Source organism: Euprymna scolopes, chromosome 25, assembly GCF_053919585.1.
Source record: "Euprymna scolopes isolate OS-2025 chromosome 25, ASM5391958v1, whole genome shotgun sequence".
In the NCBI taxonomy this organism is placed as follows: domain Eukaryota; kingdom Metazoa; phylum Mollusca; class Cephalopoda; order Sepiida; family Sepiolidae; genus Euprymna; species Euprymna scolopes.
The window spans coordinates 88,238,151-88,244,350 of record NC_136506.1 but is presented as its reverse complement, the minus strand read 5'-3'; the positions used below and the strand labels follow the sequence as shown (position 1 = coordinate 88,244,350).

Here is a 6,200-nt window from a genome sequence, read left to right as displayed (position 1 = left end):
TTGTTTTCTTCTAAATTTATTAATTTGAAAAGAAAACAAGATGGCGATTTTGACACGCCTCTCTACTGACACGTTCCTTTCGTCTGGATCATTCCGTATTTATTCGGCCTTGACATTTTTCATCATACCAACATTTTCTATTATTATACTAAGACTGAATACATCTAACTTTACATTACTTGCATTGAACAGACTATTGTTCTCATCTTGAGTGTTATTTGTGCAACGTTTCAGTCGGATTAGCCTCCGACCGTCTTCAGGCATGTTGGTTATTGTTTGGAAAAGAAAAGAGAAAAGTTACTGGCTCCGTAGTTATTTTCGTATTCTTTGAGTTAGTCTGTATTTTATAGTTATTGTTTCGCATTTGTGAAAAATTGGTTGACAAAGGGGAGGCAACTTTATTTCTCAATTCTGTAATTCTAAATTCAGAACTTTAAATCTAACTGTGTTTCCCTTAAACCTTTTTCATATATACTTTATTAACTCAATACTCATTACATTATTATTGATGATCCAGAAATAGCGAGTTCCTAATTTCTGCGACTCAATGTTTTCGGTCATATCGGTATATTTTATTTGGTTTTAGCTATTTCATTCTTCTAATAATTGCCAACTTCTATAAAGTTGTGTCTATTTGTATCTGATTTATGGGGCCGTATTAGCGTACGCTTTCTACTTTTCACAATGGCGGTTGCATTGAACTATTGAAGAGAGTGGGGCTAACTATAGAATTTCCGTCAGGGAACATGCATCCTCTGACCTAGTAAGTAGCTTCACTTACATGCTGGTGGTGCGTCTTTGATGTAGTTTCTAATGGATTCCCAGCTAGCATTTTGAAAGTATCTATTTGTTTTGGGGTAACGGCTCTTCAGCAAAGGGTCAAGAATTAAAGGCAATATCTATCAATATAATAAGAGAACCAGCGTGGGATGTGGAAATTCGTCACGCAAGCCTCAGGTCGTATAATGAAGAATAGATCAAAAAGTGAGGCTTGCTGGTCCTCACGATCGTAAGGAACGGGTCGATAGAGTGACATTCTGAAAAACGAAATACGATACAGAGAAACAATACGCACTGCTTGTCGGGAGACGCGAACAGTCAACAAAGGTACTCTTGGCTCTGAAGGTTAGCCTATTTCTAATCTTCTATTTACCTATAAAGTTTAGTTTGATTTCTCGCTCTGATATTGATATTAAAAATATTCTTTTAAAAATTATTAAAAAAGATATTTAATATACTCAGTCATAGATATACGAGCGACTACATAAAGGTTAACTAATTTACATATTCCTTTGAAAACGGAATATTAATTAATTACTTATTCATTTTTTATGATTTCTTATTAGATTATTAGTTCTATTTCACTTTTACACTGGATTCTATTTATGCATAGTTTCTACATTCTGCATAACTGCGTAGAATTTAAGATAAAAACGTTCTAGCAGACGGAAACACTTTTATATATATTTACATATATGTATAGGAGTGGTCTTGTCATTGTGTGTGCAAGAAATCTCTATCAAACTCCTCCCTGAATATTTGGTCTACAGAAATGAAACCTGATCTATAGAATATTTGGGCCCATAGTACACTTCTGATTTGGTTTTTCACCCGTAAAATAAATGCTAAGGGGTCAAAATCGAATAGGATAAACATTGACATTGCCTGACCTGAGTCGACTGTATCCGTTTTTTTTTGTCTGTCTATGAGCTAATTAAAGGTAATATGTTAAACAATATATATACTAGCAGAGGGGGGAACCCGACTTTATCAGGTCGTGACATATGCTTAAATATAATATTTTAATTGTCCAGATTTCGTATATATTATTATATTCGTGATTTCAGAAGTAAAAAAATAAAAAGTATTTGGGTGCCATCAGCTAGAATCGAAATCGAAAACCAAAGTGTAGCATTCAAAGCTGGTGACATTACCACTGTACCAACGTGACACGTATATGAACTGATTAAAAATAAACTAATATGAATGTACAAAATGTATAACAATTTTTCAATGTTGACCCCTTTTTTACCCCTTAAAAACTATTTTAACCGGCTAAGGACCCATAAAAGAACAATTCATAAAACGCGCAATCATGTGTGACCCCTAGCACCGCTCTGCGCCTTTTAGTTTCTGAAGATATAGAGTTTGAATATATGGAAACAAGCAGACAGACAGGCAGACATAGTGAGTGTTATATATATATATATATATATATATATATATATATATATATATATATAATAGACACTTACACGCCTCAACTCCCTTGGAAACACTTCAAATGAACTACGAAAATGCCATTTTTACATCTCCAACACATTTGAAAATAATTTCTGACGAGGACGCTTCACAGAACGTCTGAAACGCGTAAAAACGATTTCAATGATTTAAAAACATTATTACAATGATTCAAACAGAATTCTCAATGAAAACCCAAGACACGGAATAATAAAATAATGTTAAAAAATACACATTGTTGGTGACTACCCCCTTATTTAAATATATATATATATATATATATATATATATATATATATATATATATATATATATATATATATATATATATGATTAGTTTTTTTTTTGGAAAAAGAATTCCAGCAGAGTGCTCAATTAAAAGGAAAATCCAAATTGTAAGAGCGTATTTATATTTTGTGTACAGAAAGTTGTTAGTTGAGACAGATCATTCGTACCGTCGGTTTCAAGTCCGATAATAAGGCCCGTTTAAGGTATCCTTATTGGCTGAAGAGAGCTTGATAAGGATACCTTAAACGGGCCTTATTATCGGGCTTGAAACCGACGGTATAAAAAATTTCCCGATTCCGATACAATTACTAATTCTATTCCAAATTCCCGATTCCGATAAAAGTACCGATGTTTTTTTTTGTTTTTTTTTTTTATTATATACATGGCTGTTTTGGTTTCGATTCTAGCTGATGACACATTAACCATTTTTTTGTTTACTTTTGAAATTATTACTATATATTAGATACAATATAATAATTAGGGCTATGACAACAGCATATTCTTTTTCCTTGTTTTGATTCTCAGGTATATATCCGTTGATATCTTATGTGTTTTAGGTATATTGATGTGATCCCCGGTTGATTAATTGTGTTTAACTGTGTCGGATATATACCGGAGAATTAAAACAAGGAAAAGAATATGCTGTTGTCACAACCCTTATAATAATCGATAGAGAATTAGCTCTGTAATAATAAATACGAAATCAGAATGAATTAAAATGTAATATTTAAGCGTATGTTACAACCGGGCAACGCCAGGCGGCCTGCTAGTATATATATATATATATATATATATGAGAGAGAGAGAGAGAGAGAGAGAGAGAGAGATAGCTAGACAGACAGACAGACAGACAGACAGAAAGACGAAGAGGAGAAGGGGAAAATTCAAATTACAGGAAACAACTTAATTCTATGACCTCAAGGATATTTTCTTGCGTTAAACAGGTCGCCTTGACAAAAGATTACTGAACGCTGTGAACGGTTTTATTCTGTTCCAGGTGGTGGACATAAAAATCACCAAGTAGGTGTACTAGTTTCTAAAGAAAGTGCTGCATCTATACTCTCAGAAACTCGGTCGAACAGGGTGCAGTCATGGGCTGAAGGAAAGCGCTGGAGGAAGTGTAAGTAACTAACCCTGTGTTGCAAGGTTAGTCTAAGACTACGTGCGTACAAAATGAACAACCAATGCTCAAAATGCAAAAAAAAACTTTTTGATCCTTCCCTTTATCTAAAAATTCACCCAAAATCAGGAAATTAACCAATTTTGATAGAAATTTCAGTATTTATCAAATAACGATCACGAAATATGAATCCATTATTTTTATTTGAATCTTGGTGGAAATATATTATTTTGTTTAAACAAAAAACACTTTTACTGAACTTATGGTTTTCAGTCGTCAAAAAAAAAATGAATTTATTTTTGCTTTTTGATGAAAATAAAGCATTGTAAATTATAACAATTAAAAATATTATTTTTTTCAGGAAAATTACGAAAAAAAGCCCCCAAAATCCGTATTAACGAAATCGATATAAAAATTAATTTCTCGAACTACCGATATTATCATTGAATTAAGCATTGTTTATTTAATATTTTCACACAAAAAATTATAATTTTCTCTTATTTTTAGCGTAATTTTTATATGTAAGATTATAATATTTTACTTGCATGAATGGACACGTAATTTTTAGCGTAACATACTTTTTATATAAACTTGTAACTAATTATCTGATATAGTCCCCAAAAAATAATATTTATATTTCAAGGGATTTTTACAATGAATTTCTTTAATTTCCAAATTTAGCTGAACTTGTCCGAATATCGCCATAAAACATTTTTCATTGTAACTTTATTTTCACGTGTAAAACTATGTTTATTTCCTTTTGGAAATTAACTTTAGGTTTTAATCTTTCAAGTACAATAATAATAAAAAGAAAAATAATCGGAAACCCACAAAAAATTGTGCTAAACCGGCTTTCAAAACTATATCCCCTCTATCAATTTTCCGCCAATGATACACGTATCTAATACACTTGAATGTCTGATCGTGTGGTTCTATATTTTTCGCATAGCCCATGCCTATGTCTATTTCAGTTCTTTACAGCAGAGTGGGCGGTATCCAGTCACATCACAGCAATCGGAGGGGTTTGAGGAATGGAGGTTAGTTTCACATAGCACTAGGATATCTGGGGAGTTTACTAGGAGAAAAGGATTCTGTTTAGTCTGGGTCAGTTCTAAGCCTTCGTATATTTGTGGATGTGAATCTCGAGGGAGGAGGCGAATTGCTTGTGTTTAGATAAATGTTTGGTTCGATCTCGTTTTTGTTTGGAATGTCACTACATATAATTGTTTCCGTTTAAGTGGCGAGTGGGCCGGGCAAATTCAGTGCTTGCTTGGTATCAGTATTCTCACACAAGTGGATCATTACCTGAGTCATTTTTGTTGTTGTTGTTGATGATGATGATGATGATGATGATGATGATGATGATGATGATCACGAAAAAGAAAGACAAAGAAAAGCCACCTCTCACTATCCTTATAGATTACATAAAATGTAGACTAATCTATATAAATAAAACCGATGTGTGTGTGGCTGTCTGTGTGTAAACATTTGGCCGATAAACTCTTAAACTACTGAAATTAACAGGAAATAGTAATCATAAACCAAAGATGGTTTATAAGGGAGTAAAATCTTTGTTTTGATGGATGAATAACGCGTGCAGACAGATATCGACAAGTCGAAATGCAAACTGTTAATTTATACTTGATGACATATTTCTATTTCTTTCCGTCGCCTCTGTCGAAAGTTTTTGCGAGACATACATACATACATACATACATACATACATACATGCATACATTTAAACAGATTTTTGCTCTTTATATTATAGATGACATCTTTCTATTTCTTTTCACGCAGTCGTCTTTGTTAAATATTTCTTAGCTATCTCTCGATAGATACATCGATAGGGAACGCGTCTGAAGCGCTTACTGTTTTTGGTTTCGATTCTAGCTGATCGCACCTAAGTACTTTAAAAAAAAACTTTGGAAATTAGTACTCTATATTAGGCACAATATAATATTCAATAGACAATTGGCTCTGTAATATCAAATACAAATCTGCATGAATTAAAACATATTTAATCGTATTTTACGATATGGCATGGCCGGGTGTCCCACTAGTATAAAAAAATCTTTAGTAAGTTTTTATCTTTAACTAGCAATCCGCCCGTCATTGCCTCTGCGTAAAATACGCTTAAATATGATATTTTAATTAATGCAGATTTCATAATTATTATTACATTATTATATTATATTGGACCCAATATATAGTAATAATTTAAAAAGTTAAAAAAAAAATGACTCATGCGCCACCACCGAGAATCGAAACCAAAACGTTTAGCTTACGATTTACTTTTTCCTTTGACGTTTATGCCCGAAGATATGTTTGCTGCAATGCTAAAAATTAAAACATGAACCAATAACTATTACGTTATGCATGCATATTCATAATGTCATCGTTCGACCTTCATTTGGTAAATTCCAATTTTCACACTTTTTTCCCCGGCTAAAACCCAAATATAAAGTTTCGCATGGGTTCGAATACCCTATATAATAAGTTTCATGTCTGTAGACCAAAAACTGACAGAGGAGTTTTGTAGACAAAAATTTTT

General features: G+C 32.6%; 1 protein-coding gene across 3 annotated transcripts in view; it reads right to left on the bottom strand.

Annotated features, from left to right (window-relative positions):
• The window catches only part of LOC145247493 (uncharacterized), a 263,190-nt gene that overhangs the window by 51,261 nt on the left and 205,729 nt on the right, over positions 1-6,200 (bottom strand). The gene's annotated exons all lie outside the window — the stretch shown is intronic.